The sequence below is a fragment of the Sus scrofa genome, chromosome 9, assembly GCF_000003025.6.
Source record: "Sus scrofa isolate TJ Tabasco breed Duroc chromosome 9, Sscrofa11.1, whole genome shotgun sequence".
Taxonomy (NCBI): domain Eukaryota; kingdom Metazoa; phylum Chordata; class Mammalia; order Artiodactyla; family Suidae; genus Sus; species Sus scrofa.
In genome coordinates this window covers 86284632-86307811 of record NC_010451.4, presented here as the reverse complement: position 1 = coordinate 86307811, position 23180 = coordinate 86284632, and positions in this window count along the sequence as shown.

The following is a 23180-nucleotide window of genomic DNA, read 5'->3' as shown; positions in this document are numbered from 1 at the left end:
AACTAGAAATCAACCACAGGAAAAGAAATGAGAAAAAACCGACTACGTGGAGACTAAAAAAATTCTATTAAAAAACAAATGGGTTAATGAGGCAATCAAAAGGGAAATTAAAAAGTATTCTGAGACAAATGAGAATGAAAATATATCATTCAAAATCTATAGGATGCCACAAAAGCAGTTCTTAGAGGTAAGTTCATAGCAATACAGGCCTTCCTCAAAAAAGAAGAAAAATATCAAATCAACAACTTAACCTACCACCTAAAGCATTAGAAAAAACAAACAAAACCTAAAGTCAGCAGAAGGAAGGAAAACATAAAATTCAGAGAGGAAATCAGTAACATAGAGATTCAATAAATAATAGAAAAAATCAATAAAATCCAGAGCTGGTTCTTTGAAAGGGTAAACGAAATTGAAAAACTTCTGACCATACTCAGCAATAAGAAGAGATAAATAGCCCAAATAAACAAAATAAGAAATTAAAAAGGAGAAATCTCAACAGATACTGCAGACTTACAAAAAAACAATAAGAGAATATTATGAACAATTGTATGCCAATGAATTTGACAACCTAGAAGAAATGGACAAATTTCTAGAGACATACAACCCGCCAAAACTGGATCAAGAAGAAATAGATCACTTGAACAGACCAATCTATAGAAATGAAATTTAACATGTAATAAAAACACTTCCTACAAATAAAAATCTAGAACTAGATGGCTTCACAGGTGAACTCTACCAAACATAGAAAGTAGACCTTATACACATCCTTCTTAAACTTTTTCAAAAGGTTGAACAAGGAACAGTCCCAAAGATATTCTATGAAGCCACCCTAACCCTAATAACAAAGCCAGACAGATACTACCAAATAAGAAAATTATAGGCTTATATATATACATATTCTTGACACAAAACTTCTCAACAAAATTTTCACCAACTGAATCCAACAACACATCAAAAAGATCATACACCACAACCAAGAAGGATTCATGCCAAGTTCACAAGGATGGTTCAGCATATGCAAATCAATCATCATACACTACATTATCAAAAGTCAGAAATCACATGATCCTCTCAATAGATGCAGAAAATTTTTTTGACAAAATCCAACATCTGTTCCTGATAAAAACTCTTACCAAAGTAGGTATAGAGGGAACATTACTTAACATAATAAAAGCCATTTATGACAAACCTACAGCCAATATAATACTCAGTGGAGAAAAGCTGAAAGCCTTCCTGCTAAAATCTGGAACAAGACAAGGATAACCACTCTCACCAATTTTATTCAGCAGAGTATTGGAAGTCCTAGCCACATCAATCAGACAAAGAAAAGAAATAAACATATCCAAAATGGAAGAGAAGAGGCAAAATAGTAACTCTATGCAGATGACATGATACTATATACAGAGAACATACTAAAGACTCCACACAAAAACTACTCAAACTGATCAATGAATTCAACAAAGTAGCAGGATACAAGATTAATATCCAGAAATTGGTTGTATTCTGTAAACTGACAAAAGGAATATAAAAATACTATATCTTAAAATCAGACCCCAAAAACTTAAATACCTAGGAATAAACCTGACTCAGGAGGTTAAAGACGTTTATACTTAGAACTATAAAAAATTAATAAAGGGAGTTCCCATCATGGCTCAGCAATTAACAAGCCCAGCTAGGATCCATGAGGATGCAGGTTTGATCCCTGGTCTTGCCCAGTGAGTTAGGGATCCAGCATTGCCATGAGCTGTGGTGTAGGCGCAGAAGTGGCTAGGATCCCACGTTCCTATGGCTATGGCATAGGCTGGCAACTGTAGCTCTGATTTGACTCCTAGCCTGGGAACCCCCATACGCCACAGATGTGGCCCTTAAAAGTAAGAAGAAAAAATTTTAAAGCTATTAATCAAGGAAATTAAAGAGGATTCAAAGAAATGGAAAGATATTCCATGTTCATGGATTGCAAGAATTAATATCATTAAAATGGCCATACTACCCAAAGCAATCTACAAATTCAAAGCAATGCCTATCAAATTACCCATGACATTTTTCACAGAACTAGAATAAATAATCCAACAATTTATGTGGAACCATAGAAGACCCAGAATTGTCAAAGCAATCCTGAGGGAAAAAAACAAGCAAGAAGCATAATTCTCCAAGACTTCAGGCAATATTGCAAAGTTATAGTAATCAAGATAGTGTGATACTGATAAAAAAACAGACATATGGAACAGACCAATGGAACGGAATAGAGAACCCAGAAATAAACCCAGACACCTATGATAAATTAATCTTTACAAAGGAGGAAAGAATATAAAATGGGAAAAAGACAGTCTCTTCAGCAAATGGTATTGGCAAAACTGAACAGCCTCATGTAAATCAATGAAACTAGAACGCACCCTGACACCATGAACAAAAGTAAACTCAAAATGGCTTAAAGACTTAAAGATAAAACAAGACACCATAAAACTCCCAGAAGAGAACATAGACAAAACATTCTCTGACATCAACCTTACAAATTTTTTCTTAGGTCAGTCTCCCAAGGCAAGAGAAATAAAAACAAAAATAAACCAATGGGACCTAATCAAACTGACAAGTTTTTGCACAGCAAAGGAAACAATAAAAAAAAAAACCTACAGAAAGGGAGAAAATAGCAAATAGCTTCAAACAATACAACTGACAAAGGCTTCATCTCTAAAATATACAAACAACTTATGCAACTCAACAGCCCAATTGAAAAATGGGCAGAAGACCTGAATAGACCTTTCTCCAAAGAAGACATACAGATGGCTAACAGGCATATGAAAAAAATGTTCAACATCACTAATTACTAGAGAAATGCAAAGCAAAACTGCAATGAGGTACCACCTCACACCAGTCAGAATGGCCATCATTGATAAGTCCACAAATAACAAATACTGGAGAGTGTGTCCTCCTTCACTGTTTTTGGGAATGTAAATTGGTACAATCACTATGGAAAACAGTATGGAGGTACCTCAGAAAACTAAATATTCAACTACCATATGACCTAGCAATTCCACTCTTGGGCATATATCCAGACAAAACTTTCCTTAAAAAAGATACATGCACCTGTATGTCATTGCAGCACTATTCACAGTAGACAAGACATGGAAACAACATAATGTCCATTGACAGATGAATGGATTAAGAAGACATGGTGTATAAACACAATGGAATACTACTCGGGCAAAAAAAGAACAAAATAATGTCATTTGGAACAACATGGATGGAACTAGAGACTCATACTAAATGAAATAAAGTCAGAAAGAGAAAGACAAATACCATATGATATCACTTATATCTGGAATCAAGTATACAGCACAAATGAACCTATCTACAGAAAAGAAACAAACTCATGGACATAGAGAACAGACTTGTTTTTGCCAAGGGGGAAGGGGAATGGAAGTGGAAGTTTGGGGTTAATAGATGCATACTATTGCCTTTGGATTGGATAAGCAATGAGATCCTGCTGTATAGCACAGGGAACAGTATCTACCCACTTGTGATGGAACATGATGGAGGATAATGTGAGAAAAAGAATGTGTGTGTGTGTGTGTGTATGCATGGTTGGGTCACTTTTTTGTACAGCAGAAATAGACCAAACTTTGTAAATCAACTGTAATAAAATTTTTTTAAAAAAGCAATCAACTCCATTAGCCATCAGGAAAGTGCAAATCAAAACCATGAGCTATCACCATACATCTATCAGAATGATGTTTTTAAGTGACAACATTAAATACTAGTGAGGATGCAGAAAACTGAATCACTTATACATATTTCTTGTGGGAAAGTAAAATGGTACAGACATTTTGGAAACCGTTTCACAATTCCTTTACAAAAATAAACCTACAATAGTTTATTGTGATTGCATAATATGACAGTGATTGCACTTCTGGACATTTATCCCAGAGAAATAAAGACTTGTTCACATAAAAACCTGGACACAAATATTCATTATTTTAAATAGCCCCAAACCGGAAACAACACAGATATCCTTCAATAGGTGAATATTTAAACAGCCTGTATTGAATACTACTCATCAGTATCATAGGATAAACTATTAGTACATGCAACAACATTGGACAAATCTCCAGGGAATTATAGTGAGTGAAAAAAATCCTAAAAAGTTATATACTGTATGATTCCATTTATGTAGCATTAGTGAAATGACAGAATTATAGAAACAAAATAGTTTAGTGAAACGAATAGCAGAGATTTTAAGTGGCTAAAAAGAAATAGAATAAGGTAGTTCACAAAATGATTGGCAGGAACTGGAAGAGGAAGGACAGTCAGAATACCACCATGAAAGACTCAACAAGAGTTTAAAACAGTCTGAATCTGGGGAGCAAAATTGTGAGGGCATTCTATATCCATTCAAGTGATTTCCCAAAGGAAGAAATAACAGGTCTTTTAGACAAGTAGATATAGAAATATGTCTTTCCTTTATAATAAGAGAAATTCTGGTTGATATTTAACTTTATATTTATTAACCATATGCAAATCAAAACTAGAATGATTTATTCCCCAAAGCAATAACTGTCACACTTTTTAAAAAAATCCCTTTAAATCATCATAAAAGCGTTCACTATGGAGTAACAGTAAAGCATTGGATTTCTAATCCTGATTTTGCCTCCTGACAACTGTTAGACAGATCAAAAAATTTATCATCATAAAAAAAACATTGAATCATAGTCATCAGCTCAAATTTTCTATAAATAGGAAAAAATTAAGACATTTTTCTTTTCTTGGCATTAGTGGAATTTATGGCATCTTGGAATTTATGGAATCATGAATATATACAAAGTGTCCTATGAATTTAACAGCAACAAACAATATCCTGAGTAATGAATGACAGAGTGAACACATTAAAAAAAATTCCTTCTATTTTCTAAGGAATTTCCAGAGAGAGTTCTGGTAAGAATTGGACCTAACAGACATGCTTGAATCAGATGCACTAAAAGTGCTGTTAAATGTGATGTGAAACACAAATCGGGGGGTGAGGGGGACAAAACTATTCATTATTAGCAGCAGTGGCAGTCTAAACTATTCCTCAATAATTCCAATAGCCTTAACAATTCTCATAAAACATCATTACTGGGGCATCCCAATCTCAGATGTTCTCTTACATCATATCCTAAAATCTTTGAAGTGTAAAGTATAATTCACAATGTTCAGATCTTTCAAACCCACCTGATACAAAGAATCCCACATAAATAAGGCTAGATGAAGTTGTTTGCAAAAATACGTCATGCTTCACTCTGATGCTTATAATTACTGACTAACCAATCGCATAAGAATGAAAATAAATTTGCTAGTCTCTAGATTTATTCACATACAGTAAGCATAGGTAGGTCTTTGGAATCCAGCTACTTTTAATTTAGAGTGTTCAGTTGTATTGGTCTCTAAAAAAAGTTTAAAAGAATACATTCTAAGTGTACATTATTGCAAGATGTCAAGGGATCTTCTTCTAGAAATACCTTTTATTCATGGAAATGAATAATCTTTTATGGATAGTAAGATGTGGAGGGTGGTACTGGCAAGAAATTCTGAGAATAAGTCTAAAATTCAACTCTGACCTCTACCCATTTCTGATCTCCCTTTCCCTCAGGGCAATAGCATTTCATATAAAACTTAAAATGCCAGGCTTCAGAGTCAAGAAATAAATTTGTGTGTACATAGTGGACATACAGTGTAATTTAGAAACTAAATACTTTTGAGCTCTAAAAAGTATGCCCCAAAGAACTGTTTTATACACTAGCAGGATGCATCATTGCTTACAAGCACATCATCAATAGAAGTCAGTGATTCAAAATGAATTAGAGATGACAGCTATGCTATTTGTTTCCACTAGTAAATTTTTTTTAACTAGTAAATTCTGAAGTCTGTTTTTACTTATTAACAAATTGTTCAAACAATATTAAAAACCTTTTTAGAAGAGGCAATTTATCATCACACAAAAAGGCCAGTAAATAGTTTCTGAGTATATTTGAATATACTACTCTTCAAATCAAGCTGCCATTTGCTTAATATAATTGGAGGAAAATGACACTTCACTATTGTGTCTAGAAGGGTAAATTTCACTGAAGTCCCACATATCTACAGTGGGTTGCTTTTAGAATGCCCTAACTTCCTGCTTTTATTGGAAATTTTAAAAAATCATATGCAATGTATTTAGACACCAACATAACAAAAACAAAAAAAAATCTTCAATGAAGAGGATTAATAGAAATTTTTATTCAGTTCTGGGCTGCACAATTTACCAGAAAATTAGAGAATTAAGGCAGCTTTAGAGCAGATCCATAGAGTGATTAAAAGATTGAAAAGAGGAATCTAATGATAAAGATAAAAGAAACAGACAAAGGGAAACAAGTAAAGACTTAATGAACTTCAAATTACCTAAAATTGATTGAGCAGATTTTTTTTTTATTGCGTCCTACCCAGTCTTCTATCACCCTGCTGTAACTAGAAATAACAATAAACCTTTTCAGAATTTTCTGCACTTTCCTGAAAGAGGATGCAAAAGTCATTTAATAACAGACATGTTAAATACAAAGAATCTTCTAAGTGCTATAGAATATATGTGTCATTGTGAGACTCCTATCATTATATCCAAATTTTTTCCTCTCGAAGGTTGTTTCCAAGGAGTATTAGACCTTAATATTTCACTCTAGAGTTTCTGTACTGATGCCAAGTAATTGTCATAATTCATGAAATATTTGAGACTTCTTTGTTTTCCTATTTCAAAGACATAAAACAGATTTAGATCACTGTTGTGTCTTGAATATATATTCAAATAAAAACTCATTGTACCACAATATTTGTGATTTCCATTGCTGACCATAGGACAAATATAATTTGTTCCTCTTCTTAAGAGGCTACACTTTTTATCATTTCTAGAAACAGAAATTCTATCTTGCTATCTATGCTTTCTAATTTTTACATCTATTTTTAATTTCCAAAGACACTATTATTGTCCTACCTGAAAGTTCTTATAGAATAAGACTTAAATGAATGAATGTTCAGTTATTAAATCATAATACATATTTACTTACAGCATATAAAAATATGTCTCTCCTCTTAAATTCTGGTACTGAATCCCATCTTTGAAAAAAAAATCTAGGTGTTCTTACTCTGGTGCAGTGGTTAAGGATCTGGTGGTTTGTGTCACAATTGCAGCTGGGATTTTATCCCTGTCCTGGGAACTTTCTTATGTCTTAAGTGCAGCCAAAAAACAAAACAAAATGAAACAAAACAAAAACTAGTACGGTTATTCCCTAATTGACAAGAATTTTCTGAAATATCATGATGTGTCAATATTAAATTTATCAACACCCTCTTCCTTTCACAAACTGATGTTCAGCATCTCTTTTATTTGAAAACTTGGTTTGTCGAGAATGCCAGAGAATGAGGTTTGGGCCAAGATTAACTCCAAGTCTCAAGGCCACATTTTGTAACACACACACACACAACAAGCACATTCCAAACTGTTTGCCAAATTTCACTGTTAACTTCCCACAATATTCTAAAAAATATCAGACAAACAGGCGTCAGTATGATTAATGTGGATGATTGCTTTACTTTTTTCCTATACACAGTGACCCTCTAGAAGCTCTGAGGTCAGTTGAATATGCATAATCACTTCAGTTAACTGAAGTGTTTGTAAATAAATGATATCTTTTCTCCATTAACATGTCTCCGTCTTGACCTACAAGAGTGGATTGTATGGATGATCTCAGATGACTAATTTGTCTTTTTCTTAACCCACTGCAAGGGACCCAAAAAGTATAGGGAAACAAATATTTTTTAAAATACACATATTCAGGGAGTACTGCAAGAGTGAATTTCTGCTGAATATAAGCCAAGCTTTCTTATGAATATATATTTTGTGTGATGGAATATTAGGTTCAAAAAATATAGATAGCAAATACCATATGAATTTTGCTTTACAGATTAAAAGGTACTTTCATATGTATTATCTCCTTTTACTCTCCTAAGAATCTTACAGCTTAGATATTACTGTTTCATATTATAAGTGGAAAATCTGAGACCCAAGCAGGTAGAGTAAATTGCCCAAGTCACTCGGGTAGGAAATGGTTCACTAGATCTCCATCTCCGGATCCTGGCCCTTGGTCAACCATGACTGAGAATTTAAAAGCATGTGACAGGAATCCACACACAAGCAGAGACATTCTGAGATCGCTTTTTAAATATGATAAAGAGATTTCTCCAAATTCCATTTTGCTTTAAATCATTTCTCTGGTTCACAGTATTGTGCTAGACAAAGACCAGCATTGTACATTTCAGAACAGAGTGAAATAGCACCTATATATTTAATTAGAGAGTTCTAGCCATAAATTACCTAAATAATAGTGTCCTTATTATCTACCATTTCTTTTAAAGATGAGATAATCTGTATAAATTATATCAGCTAGTAAAATTTTTTATACATCCTCTCTGAAAAAATTTGCATTTAGTTTATGCAGTATTTATAATTTTTAAAATAATTTCCTCTTTTGGAGAGTGAATTAATTTCTTTTATAATTTAAAATGTGTTTAGGGCTTAGTTGTATCTGTGACATAATGATATTAATCCTTATTGAAATTCATGTTCAATTCTGTATTGGTTAGGTAACATTATCTGCAAAATGTCAATGGCTACAGCCACGTGAAAAGTTTATTTCTAACTCAGACACCAGTCTGACCTGGGTGTTCCAGACAGGTTGATTTTCTTCACATGATGATTTAAGGATCTAGGTTTTCTCTCTTATGACTCTTCCATCCCTTGGGGTCTCATTCTTCACTGCCTAAGTTAGCAGACAGGGGAGAAAACTTCAAGAAAACATAACCTCGACCATGTCTCTACTCATGTTCCTACTCATGTTCCTTTGGCAAGATCTACTCCCACACCCGGTGTGAATGTAAAGGGATCTGTAAGGCCTCGCTCAGCAGTGGCTTCCCAACTACAACACTACACAATAGCAGGGCAGTCATGAATTTTCGTGGTTAGCTGGCATCTCTATGTAACCATGAAAAGACATATTATCTGCCCACATTTGTTCTATCACCCAAAATTAAAAATTTTTATTTCTTTTTAGGTTGTATATCTATTGCCAAGTAGGCTACCTAAACACACTACATTTGGCGTGTTTGTGCAATCTGAATTCACTGTTTATCCTATGTGCCAAAAATGAGGAAATCATATGTTCTCCCTTAGAATTTATTTCATTTCTGTAAAATAGAATTATGGAGTTGAACATTTACCAAACCAATCCTGTCCTGTGCTGAAGAAATTTTATGAAGCAATTAAAGATAAACTCTCTCTCTCTCTTTTTCCTTCTCTCTTTCTCTCTGTCTGTCTCTCTCTCTATATATATAATACATATATACATATACATATATGTAATACAATTCTAGATTTTTATTGGTTTCAAAATATTTTCTATCATACGCATACTTTCTGCACTGGTTTGTATTACTGTTTACCTAGTGAGGAGCTCTAGACCCAGAGTGGCTTTTTCTATCTGTGATCTGCAGACAATAATAAATGGTGTTCTTTCTTTTAGGGATAATAAAACATGTAACAGGGGGTTCATAACAACTAACATGGTATATTAAATGTCATGAATTAATATGTATTGATTCCAGTCATAAAAAATGTATGTGAAACATTTTTTAAATGTTTAAAAGATTTTTAAAGATTCTTATAAATATTAGGTTCTTGTTTTTATCACTTTACCTGCTATAATATACGATCCCAGAGTTCATGTTACATATTTGATGATTTGTAATATACATTGGAACCTCAGTCTCTAAAGTGATTTATTCAAATGTTAACACTAGGAACTTCAGTAAATTATATTTTTATGAACTACATACAAAAATCTCTCCACTTTCAACAGAAGACTTCTGTCAGGGTGATTTTGCTGCAGACATCCTCTATGAAAGGGAACTGTCAACTGTGACATTTCTGGAAAATTGAGAGAGCAGGGAAGATGGAGATACTATACAGAGAGGGTCCAGAAACCCTGCCATGTGGCCAAGTAGCATATATGGCAGGAAAAGTAAGAGGGGAGAAGAAGAGGGTTTGTGTTTTTGCTGCTAAATCTGGATCATACCCTTATTTTATGTGTTTGCCTGTATTTAAAAAGATTTTTGTAGGCTTTTAATTCATAACAAGTTATTTCTTATTTTTGAAGTCAAGTTTATGATATTGATCATTTTGGCAAGAGTTTTTACCTTTTTACTATAATTTCTACCATACTCAAGCCAAACAGCTTATTGGTGGGGGATAAACATTAGGAAAGGAAAAAAATCTCAAGACAGCTGTTAGCTTGTCCACCTGGCACAGACTCAGAGAAGAAGCCAATAGGTTTATTTGAATAAGGGGTTTATGTTATGTAGTCTGAGACCACCCGCACATAACATTTGTCTGACTTAACCCACACAGTGTGCATTTGAGCACACAGGCTGAAATACAGTATACAATGTGTAATTGGAGACAGGTACTGCGTTTTCTAAGCTTTGTTTTTTTAACAGTAATGTGCTCTTTGAGATGTAAATGCTCCTGTAATTCAATAACTCTACTCTACAAATCTATTTTTAATCCACTAAAAAGAAAGTAGAAACATCTTCAAGATCTGTTAGCTTTTTAAGATCTGTAGTTTTTAAATCTGTCAGTATCTGTTATTACCTGCTCTTTATAGGAAGTTGTACTATAATCCAGAGGCCTAGAGGAATAACTGAGACTCCATACGCTGAAAGATACAGTCCAGATTTACAGTTGGAATCAATCAAATTGGTGCTGTCTCTCAAATCTGGTGTCTTATCTACCATGTGTGACTACTGCTGATCCAAAAGTGAAAATGAAAACAATTGGTCTTAAGAGCATAATAACCCTCTGTCTGAATTCGAGCTTTCAGGGTTGCTTACATATGTAATTTGCTATTTCCTTTTTTCTTTCTTTTTTCTGTTTTATTTTATTATTTTATTTTTTGTCTATTTTAGGGCTACACCTGTGGTATATGGAAGATCCTACCCTAGAGATCCATCTGGAGCCATAGCCACCAGTCCGCACCACAGCCACAGCAATGCCAAATCCAAGCTGCATCCTCACCCTACACCACAGTTTGCAGCAAAGCCAGATCCTTAACCCACTGAGTGAGGCCAGGGATCGAACCCGCATCCTCATGGATACTAGTCAGGTTCTTAACACAGAGCCACAATGGGAACTCCAGGTTTCTTCTTCTCAACCGGAAGACACTGTGATATGGTGAAAAGAATTTTGAATTTGCATTCAGAAGTCATGACTGGGCCATCTCTGTTACTCTCCACGTCCTTGTTACTTCATCACATCAGGTCTTCACTGACTCATGGAAATAATATTCTTTGCTCATGGAGTTGTTGCAAAGATGAAATACAACAATGTTTGTGATGTTTCATTTCCAGTAGGTATTTTATAGTGTGACAGGTTATCACAACTTGAGTCTGAGTGTTCATTAGATTGGTCTGGGTATATTTAGAAAATTGGCAGCAAGGAACTTACAGAAGCCTTTCTGCAGTAGGGTTGGGCAACACCCAGGAGAGTGATCACTCTGATGGAAAAGGTGCCCAAAATGATGTGCTTAACAGAAAGCCTCAGTTCCTAGTGAAGAGAGGCAAATATGAGTCTGTTGTTCCAGTTCAGCTGCATCTTCTTTTGGGATGCGTGTAAAAAAAAAAAAAAATCCAGAGCATCCTTACTCATACCTAAGTCAAGACATAGGAAGAGGAGCAGCACTACCTTAATGGCTGTCAAAGAAGCCCTTCCCATTTAAAGCAGAAACAGAGCAGCTAGAGCTTCAAGGGCTCTAGAATTCCATTCATCACGGGGGTTGGAGAGGTTCTGGTAGAAACAAAGGTGCATACAAGGCACTGGGCAGGGGTTCAGAAACAGCCACGCTCATAACAAGTATCTGGCAATCCTGGGGGTGGGGCGGGGTTCCAAAAAAACGAGAGTGATTCTATTCAGATGGCTGAGGGCTTATATGAGCAAACAGGGGCAAGGACAAAGAAGTCACACCATTTATGTGATGGCTTCTTTTACCATGTATTGGGCATACATGGGGGCCAGTCAAAACATGAAAGCAAATTATCTGTCATATGATCAACCAATATCATTTTTTTAAGTTTATGTTTTGTACTCTCAAAGACTAAATCTTTCTGTGAAATGGGATGTGAAATTTTTCAAACAATATTGCCACATAGTTTTTCTTTTTTTCCCAAAGCAAAAAAAGGATGTGAGAAAACTTGCCAAAACACATGTTGGACACATCATGGTAACTTCTTTTCATGAGCCAAAATACCTATTCCTTTCATTCACTAAATCTGATACTAGGTCTAAGTGGCTAGGTAACTATTATTTTAATTAAAACAATTAAATGAACAAATTTTAAAAATTATCCAAGGGCTTTGAAAGAAACTTGAAAAATTAGTTTTATAATCTTTGTTTTCTGGTCCTGTATTTCTCTTTTGAGTGATATGATGTAAAAGAAAAATCATGAGTCCTTGGAATTTGACAGGGATTGACCCTTCCACTTAATTGGATGTGACCCTTAGTTAACTGTTTAATCTCATAAAATAAAATGTTACAGGACAAAATTGGACAATCTGAGTGCAGCACCTAGCACTATTCTCTATTTTATATATATATATATATATATATTACTGTGTATATATTAATATATATTACTGTGTGTGTGTATATATATATATATTACTGTGTATATATTAATCCCAAGCTCCTAATTTATTTTTCTCATATACTTAAAGTACAGCTTCTTAGAACTTAACTTCAGGCAAAATAATCCATAGTAAAAATTTTCTCAGAAATCCTCCATGTGCTCTTTTGGGAGAAAGCTGAAGATGAATTTGGAGGACATGTGATGTTCTGACTAAGCCAAACCAAAGGAAACCCACCCCTTCATAACGTCTTGCTCTGTTTTCTACCTCATCTTTTGTGATGAGCCAGCAAGAAGTTTATTATGAGAATCACTGGAAGTGTCAGGCAATGTCTGTTTAATGTAAAAAGCCAGATCAGCAGCCAGAAGGATATGCAAGCTCAATGCTGTGGAGGTTTGCATGTAAGGCTCCTCTCTCTTGAGCCAACCTTGGAAAGACAATGACTTAAGGAAACAATTCCCTGCTGGAGAATATTTATTGTTGGAAAACTGAAATTAGCTGCTTCCACTGCTTTGATCGCTTCCATGGGACAAAATGCCTAAGACTTTGAAGGACAATCATTTTCTCCTTGAAGCTGACCAAATAAAGGAAATTTCATAGTTCCTCATTTTAGCAATCAAAGAGGTCTATTATGATTCAAGTATGAATCATCCCCTCTACTCTTGTAATAAATTCGTCAAATAGTTAGTGGCTGCTTAAGAAGATCAAATGCAGCAAAATACCTTATTTGTGTCTGTGTGCATACATGTGTTTTAAATGCCAGAATCTAAACATTTTAGGTGCTCTTCAGGATCGGAAGCAAAGCCATCCTTAATTTGATCATCAATGATAGGAGTGACAGTCTTAAAAATATTCTGAGACCTTTGGCCATACTTCCCCCCCAATAATCTTAGAACTATGAGCTTAAACTATAGATTTGTTAAGCAAAAACAAACTTCAGTTTGTCAATGTTGAGGCTTATAAGAATGGGAGCAGCCCTTCCCCAAACCGAGAAATAACCCAGAAATAATGGACACAATACAGACTTGATTGAGCCCTTTTATAATAAACCTTTACATCACTTTCAGTGGCAAGGTCATGTGTTGGTTGAAGTAACACCAAGGATAAATCCTCAGTTTTTTTCTAATAATCAATCCAGGTGCCATGAGCACCCTAAGCTAATCCTGAGGGTGCACAGCCCACCCTGCACTGTGGGCTGGAGCTACATACAAAACAGTGATTCTTCACTTCTCCCAGGTGATGGGCCAGCACTGTGAATCTCCTCAAAGCTCTGGACATTGGAAACAACCCAAATGTCCATCGACAGAGGAGTGAGTTAAGAAGATGTGGTACATATATACAATGGAACATTAGTTAGACATATAAAAAATGAAATAATGGAATGTGTAGCAACACAGATGCAACCAGAGATTTTCACACTTACTGAAGTAAATCAGAAAGAGAAAGGCAAATACTATATGATATCACTTATATGTGGAATCTAAAATATGACACAAATGAACTTATATACAAGATGAAACAGACTCACAGGCATAGAAAATAAGCTTCTGGTTGGTTGCCAAAGGGAGATAGGGCAGTGGGAGTGGGATGAACAGGGAGTTTGGGGTTGGTAGATGCAAACTATTACACTTAGAATGGATAAGCAATGAGGTCCTACTGTACAACACAGGGAACTCTATCCAACCTTTTGGGATAGAACATGATTGAAGACAATGTGAGAAAAATAATGTGGTGCACACAAACACAAACATATATACATACAACTGGTTCACTATGCTGTATAGCAGAAATTGACACAACCCTGTAAATCAACTATACTTTAATTTTGAATATTGGGGGAAAGAAGGAAAAAAGAAAATGAAAAAGCACATACACACAAATTTTGAATACATTTCTCTTGGTCTGGACCAAAGTTTAAAAACCCCTGAACAAAGTTTAAAGAAGTCCTTTATCCTGAGGGATCTTACAAAGAGCCATCATCTGGACTTATAGTCTAATAGCTTCATCTATGGACTAATGTACTGATCAGGGCATTGACTATATTTATCTTCAAAAGGTGGTATCTATGAATATAAGTGGCAGGCTTGATAAAAATATTTGCACAAAATCTACATAAGTACACATATAGTAACACACCTTGATAGCCACCTACATTATAGAATATGTTTTACCATGAATTATGAAGTTCTTTATCAATTTTCAATAGTTCAGAATCTCATTTTCCTTCCAAATAATGGAAATACATATTTTTAAGAGCATAGAGCTCAGGAACTGAAGCAAAATATTAACCATTTTTTTAAAATTTGAGGTACTAATACAATATCATTTAAAATTTAGTATACATTTTTTAAAGAATGTGGGCAAATAGTTTTTATCTTAAAAGAGAACTGCAATATACAAAAAAAGATGAAATATAGAGAAAGGAAAATATTGACACAAATTACGGCCATGTATACCAAGTGCTATATTCCCTGTTAGGTGACTATCATTAAAGCAATATTGGAAATATGTTCAGAACTCTACTGGTGTGCCAGGAAGGCTCAAGTTTCAGAGCCAACATATTCACTGGCAAAGTACTGCTATCAATTGATAGTTTCAGTTTATATCCCTAACACTTAGAACAATTTTCAGTGCAATTCTGTGGAAAATTCTTCACCATACCCTCTAGAGTTCATTAAGACATTTTCTTGCTCCACTCCCAAACCCCACCCCATCAGAATGGATGTTCAATTTTCTTTACTTTCTCCTCTATCTGAAGTTTCTATTCTGGAAACCATTCTTTCCTTCCCTTCTCCAGAGTCAATATCAGATAAGACCTGATAATTAACTTTCTCTTGGAAATTTTCACTGCAGGCCACTGTCGTATTCAACAGTTTAGAAACAGGTTGGCAATTAAAGGTACTATGTTAATGAAATGTATCCTATTTCATGGTTGTGGTTACAATGATTATTCTTTATAATAGGTTATAGCAAAATACCCAGGGCATTTTAATACACCTTAACTGCCAACTGAATAAATATTTTTAGTTCTCAACATTTATTTGATCTGAATCTGAAAGAATAGAAATTAGCAAGCAAGTTTATAATTATAGGCTTTTCTCAAAATCGTGACTATATATTTTTTGTCCTGTTCTGACACAACAAACCTGTAAAAAGGCCTGTGTATTCACTGTGGTAAAGACCTGTTTGTTCTTATGAGTTACATTAGCTCTTCAACCTGTCGGGGAACAGGGTTCTTCATTCTCTCTTGAGTTCTGTGACAGTTATCAGTATTCACCAGAGAAAAATAAAAGCTTTTATCTTACATCTGATTGCTTAGACTGCAGAGTCCAAATCCTTGTGAGTCAATGTTCCACCATTTACACTGTGACTTTTGCAAAGTTAACTTTTTTGCCCTTGGTTTTCTAATATGAAAAATTGTAATACTAAAACAAATACCCATAGGGCTATTGACCAGATTAAAGTAGATGATAAATGTAAAGGTCTTGGGCTATTACCTGGAGTATACCAAATGCTTAATTAGTATTAGCTATTGTTATTATGGTGAAAGTGGTATAGACACTTCAAAATCACCAACTTCAATGTCCACCTGAAAAGTCTTTCTCTTTCCACCTTACTGGAACATCAAGACCCGAAGTAGCAAACTGACTCAGAAATAGAGAAAGAAGAGAGTTTGTCTTAGCAGATAATTAGGCAGAGATAACACATTCACAGAAGTCATTCGAAGTGGTCATGATACCAAAGTTCAAAAAAATGCAAATACATATGTGTTGAGAGGCAGGGAGTTACAAGGGAGGGAGTTAAAAAGAAGAATAAATTATCCACGATCTCACAGTAAACATGATTCTTCAAACAACAGGGGTGGTTAGGGGGTGGGGGGAACACTCACAAGAGAAATTTATCTTCTAACGTCTCCTTGCTGTTTTCGATGAAATATCACCTTATTGCTCGGGTCTTCCCAAGTGACTCTGTGTGCAACTATAATTCCCCTCCAATCTCCTAGCATACTTCATCTCTTTATTGATTTAATGTTTTCATTGCACTCATTACCTTTGCTGAAGACTGAATGTTTATATCTCTCCAAATGCATATCTTGAAATCCTACCCCCCAATACCATAAGGGCTTTGACTGTAATTAAGATGAGATGAGATCATGCAGTGCACTCTCACAAACAGGCTTAGCAACCTTAGAGTCCCAAAAGAACTTGCTTCTTCTGTCTGCTCTCACACACGTCAAAGATACAAGTCAGCAGTCTACCACCTAAGAGGCTCTCACCAGAATCTGACAATACTGGCATCCTGTATATGAACTTTCATAGGGAATTGATAGTTATGTCAAACATCTCTTAAGGAAATACTGAATATTCTTCTAGAAAAGTGTAGCTTGTATAAGTACCTGATCAAAGTCTATGAGTAGCAGGTATTGCATAGGAACACATACTCTAATATTTTATTTGGAATACCTCAATATTAATTCCTTTTTTTTTTTATGGCTGCACCTGTGGCATATGAAATTTCCCAGGCTAGGAGTTGAATCAGAACTGCAGCTGCAGGCCTACACTACAGCCAGAGCAACACTGGATCCAAGCTGCATCTGCAACCCATACTCCAGTTTGCGGCAACACTAGATTCTTAATCTACTGAGCGAGGCCAAGGATCTAACCTGTATTCTCACAGACACTGCATCGGGTTCTTAACCTGCTGGGCCACAGTGGGAATTCCTTAATTACTTCCAATGCATTTAATTGCCACACTGCAATTAGGCCCTCTCTGATGATGCTATTTTCAGGTACTTCCACACTCTTCCACACTGTACCCAACTGTCATTTCCCTTGTCTATTTGTCCTTTTCCATGGCACCCATTATATTATGCACTATATAATTTACTAATTTATTCTATTTATTTGCATCCGTCACTCTGCTAGAAGAGAGGATTCCTGCCCACAGTCAAATAAAAAGCTGTCTCTGTGGGAAGTTCTCAAACAGCCTCTCAAAAAGCAGTCCTCTTTGGTGGATATAATAACAATCACTAATTCCATTTAAGTTGATGTTCAACATGTAAAGGAAAGAAGAAAATCAAGAGTATGTTACAGAATAAGTGACTCTATCAAACAAGGTGATGCCACAGCCAAAAGCCAAAAAAATACAAATGTGAAGTCAAAAATACACGTGTGTAAATTCCCATTTTTCATGAAGAAATGCTATTGCAGCAGGAATGAACAAATTGTAAGGATGGTAACTAAGAGTACTCTTATCTTTCTTCTGACAGAGAGCTCAAGAAAAAGTTGATGATGTGTCCTGATGGCACAGCTAAGTAAAACACACTGAATGCACTGAGGGCAGGGACAGTCTTCATGCCTAAAGGCATGGATACCACTGGTAGGGCCAAGATCAGGGTGTCAGACTCAGTGTAGTCTGAAAGCACATAAAAGCATTCACACTTACGTTTTTGACTACACATTTCTCTATATGTAATAAAATTTTTAGTTTTGTCTTCCTTTTTTTTTTTAGTCATTCTAGTAAAGACACCATTTAACTTTTATCCATTTCAAATACTTATCAATAAACAGAATGGCAGTTCACTTTATGTGAGCAAATATTGCTCTTCTACAGAAAAAAAAAAAAAAAAAAAAAAAAAACCCTAAAGTTGTAACATGTTTTCTGGGATAATAATTTCCAACTTTATAGAGAAACTTTGTAACAAAGAAGAAAAAACAGGAAGAGGAAATAATTTAGAGCAGCTCTGTGTTCTGTGTGGTATTTAGAGCAAATTTTACTTCTGTTTTGTAATGCTTTAATTTTATTTTGTCTCTAGGAAACTTCATTTCAGCTTTGAATACAAAGGGTCCACATGTGTGAGGAGGCAACAGTCAAGCAAGTTTACCACGACCTAGTCGAACTGTATTCAGTCATTTTAGATGAAATAGGATCTTCCAGTGACAATTGGATGGATAGAAACTGTTTCTTTCAGTCCTCCATATAGGGTGTATAAAGCTTTGGTGCTCAAAATCATAGATTCATGCTAATATTTGAAATATAAGCATGCAATCTCACCCTCAAAGTATTATTTCTTAGAAATATCACTGACAGCAGTAAATAAAAAGGGGAGTCACACATCCACCTAACTATCTATCTAGATAATTAGGATGTAAAAGAAACAAAAGCGAAATCATTTACAGCGAGTTGTAAAATAATTTCTCAATATAAAGCGTATCTCTAAGAAAAAATACAATAAAACTAATGTTGCAACAACAAAAGTTTCAAAGATCTCAATAAGCACATATTACTAGCTCCCTGGAGATATTCAAGAATATGCTAGATGACCACTCAGCATATTTGATAAACATGGAGGCATATTTAGTGATTGGGTATCAGAAATAAAAAGATTTCAAAGTTTCTGTCTCTTGAGATACTATGATTTCATGACTATTCAAATTATTTACTAGTCATTTAATACACCATTTGCCTCCAAGATATTTGAATTAAAACAGCAAAATCGAGACAAGTGAATTTACAATGTCTGGGTCCATGAAAAATAAACATGTATATCTTTATTTCTTTAATGTTTGTTTCAGTTCTCTCCATACAGCTTCTGTTTCTGAATTTCCCCTATGATTTTTGGTCAGAGTCAGTTGGTGACTCATCTCCTCCATTCTTCTTTAAAAAAAGAAAAAAAAAGTGGTTTATTGTTTGTGCATCACAATTTTTTCACTAAATTTTTATATTTTATATGCCTTTTATTTTAAACATACCGAGCTTGCCTTCAATTAAAAAGTTTTTTTAACTTGTTCAAGGAGTAACATAATTTTTCCCAAAAGTTCTTCCTTATAATCTCTGGACTTTTAGACATGATTTCCTCAAGAGATTCTGAACATTTATCCTGGGGTCCTTGTATAAAATGACATTTCAAAGACTCACAGAATGTTAGAACTAGAAAGTAGAATTTAGCCCAATAACATATGAAAAACTCAATACTTAGAAAACTCAAATGGAGAAAACTCAAATGGCTTAGTTAACCCAAAAACTGGTAAATAAAGAACTAGAACTCAAACTTCTTTATCGTCATTATAATATATTTTCCAGGACATAATATAATGCCATTTGAATTTTCCAGAAATAAGTACCTGAATAATGTATTCAATTTGCAATCTATAATTATGTATTAAATACAAAATATAGGAGTCTCTGTCGTGGCTCAGAAGAAATGAATCTGACTAGCATCCAAGATGACACAGGTTCAACCCCTGGCCTTGCTCAGTGGATTAAGGATCTGGTGTTGTCGTGAGCTTTGGTGTAGGTACAGAGGTGGCTCAGATCCCAAGTTGATGTGGCTGTGGTGTATATCAGCAGCTATAGCGCCAATTCAACCCCTAGCCTGGGAACTTCCATATGCCACAGGTGTGTCCCTAAAAGGGCAAACATATAGGAGTTCCCATCGTGTCGCAGTGGAAATGAATCTGGCTAGGAGCCATGAGGTTGTGGGTTCTATCCCTGGCCTCACTCAGTGGGTTAAGGATCTGGCGTTGCCATGAGCTGTGGTGTAGGTGGCAGATGCGGCTTGGATCTGGTATTGCTGTGGCTCTGGCATAGGCCAGCAGCTACAGATCCGATTAGACCCCTAGCCTGGGAAACTCCATGTGCCACAGGTGTGGCACTAAAAAAATAAATAAAGACAAATATATATATTTGTAGTTTCTTAAATATGAACCAAAACATTGGCTATGTTGTATGTGTAAATCATTGCAATGCAGTCTAAGAGCTGCATGGAGGGATGATCTGTAATAAAATACTGTTCAAAGTTTCCCTTTTCTCCGCACTCCCTCCAGCATTTGCTGGATCATATGGTAGTTCTATGTATAGTTTTCTAAGGTACCTCCATACTGTTTTCCACAGTGGTTGTACCAGCTTACATTCCCACCAACAGTGCAGGAGTGTTCCCTTTTCTCTACCCTCTCCAGCATTTGTTTTTTGTGGACTTATTAATGATGGCCATTCTGACTGGTGTGAGGTGGTATCTCATGGTAGTTTTGATTTGCATTTCTCTAATAATCAGGGATGTTAAGCATTTTTTCATGGGCTTGTTGGCCATCTGTATATCTTCTTTGGAGAAATGTCTATCCAGGTCTTAGAAAACTAAACATAGAACTCCCATATGACCCAGTGATCCCACTCTTGGGCATATATTCAGACAAAACATTCCTTAAAAAGACATGTGCACCCACATATTCATTGCAGTACTATTCACAATAGCCAAGACACGGAAACAACCTAAATGTCCATCGACAGATGATTGGATTAGGAAGATGTGTTACATATTACACAATGGAATACTACTCAGCCATAAAAAAACAACAAAATAATGGCATTTGCAGCAACATGGATGGAACTAGAGACTCTATACTGAGTGAAATAAGTCAGATAGAGAAAGACAAATTACCATGTGCTATCACTTATATCTGGAATCTAATATAAGGCACAAATGAACCTTTTCACAGAAAAGAAAATCATGGACTTGGAGAACAGACTCATGGTTTCCAAGGGGGATGGGGAGGAAGCAGGATGGATAGGGAATTTGGGATTAATAGATGCAAACTATTGCCTTTGGAATGGATTAGCAATGAGATCCTGTTGTGTAGCACTGGGAACTATGTCTAGTCACTTAAGATGGAGCATGATAATGTGGAAAAAAGAATCTATATATGTATGTGTAACTGGCTCACCTTGCTGTACTGTAGAAAATTGACAGTACACTGTAAACCAGCTATAATGACAAAAAAATAAAAATCATTATATAAAAAATAAAAATAAAATACTATTTGAACTGCTGCAAAATAAGTACCTAATACTTCAAGATAACCACTGAAACAAAGTCATAGTCAATGCCTAATTTGATTTTTACAGATAATGACTCTTAATGTTCAGAAAAGAAAGCAAGCTCATAGTGTAGGGTGATCAGAATGGATTCCATGGAGAAAGAGGTCTTCAAGGATGTATAAGGTTTATTTTTTTTCTTATTGCCAACCATAAATAACACAAACATCAACATGCATAAAATAAAAAATTATAAGATTAGCACTCTTGAAACTCATTTTATCTCCCTCATATTTAACATTTATGTTCATTCCTTCACCCCACCTTAGAGATAACTTCTCTATTAAACATGATGGTAGTCACATTCTTGCTTTGCTTTATATATAGTTTTGCTATTTGAGTATGTATTCCTAAACAATATAGCTTAAGTTTGGCTGTTTGGGGATTTTTTTTTCATTGGAAACTGGCAGTATGCATTTCTCTTTATCTGACTTGTTTTGCTCAACATTGTATTTTATTCCTTACCCATGAAACCCATGGAACTTCTCCATTTACTTTCAGTACTGTATTTCATTACATAATTATATCATTTATTAATTTATTCTTGATGTGCTTTTGAGTTGTTTCCAGGTTTTTGGCTACTAGGAACAATGCTACTTTTGTGTTTGAATCCTGGCCCACTAATCACATTTACATATGTAATTGCTGGGTCATCATTATGTGCATTTTTAACCTTACAAGATAATGCCAATTTTATACCAAGTGGCTACAATAATGTTCTTTCTTACTTGCTGGTTAAGTTTTTCCATCATTCCGCATCCTTAGTGATGTTTGGTGTTGTCAGATTTAACAATTTTAAACAATCTGGTGAGCATGCTGTGGTTGCTCATTGTGGTTTTCATTTGTGTTTCCCTGATTGCTAGTAAAGTTCAGTACTTTTTCATATGTTTATAGGTCATTTGGATTCTTTCCTTTGTGAGATGGCTGTACCAAAAAGTATTTTGTCTACATTTTTTGAGTTGTCTTTTTTTCTAACTTATTTGTAGGGGTTCTATACATAGAGTAAAAATAAGCCCTTTGTATATTGAAGATGCGTTTTCAGGTTCTATGAATTGCCTTTCCATACTCTTAATGGTGGCTTTTCGTGAAGAGACAGTTTTAATTTTAATATAGTCTCACTCATCAGTTTTTTCCATCCTGGTCAGTGTTTTTTGGAAACAAAGAGTTTTTATAGGTTGAATGAGGGCATTTCATCCTGATGAGTGGCATAGAAAAAATCAGGAAATTAGGACAATTCAATAATGCTTGTACAGAAGAGTAGAAGAATTGGGGGCTGGTCTTAAAGTCCTCAGCTGTCAAGTTAAAAGGTTTAAATGTATCCCTTAGGCCTTTGCCCAAAGAAGTGTCAGGTAAAACTTCTAAGCTAGGAAGATCCATGATCAGAGGAATGCTTTCAAGAGATAAATCTATGATACTGAGTCTTAATTAGAAAGAAGAGACATTTGGGACAGGGAAACCAGCTCATAGGATTAGAAAAAGGCAGAAGACACAAAGGCTGCTCAGATGGAATCTCAAGGTTTATGACAAAAAGCAACATGAACCCTAATGTGTTTAGGTTGTTTAAACTTAAGGGCATA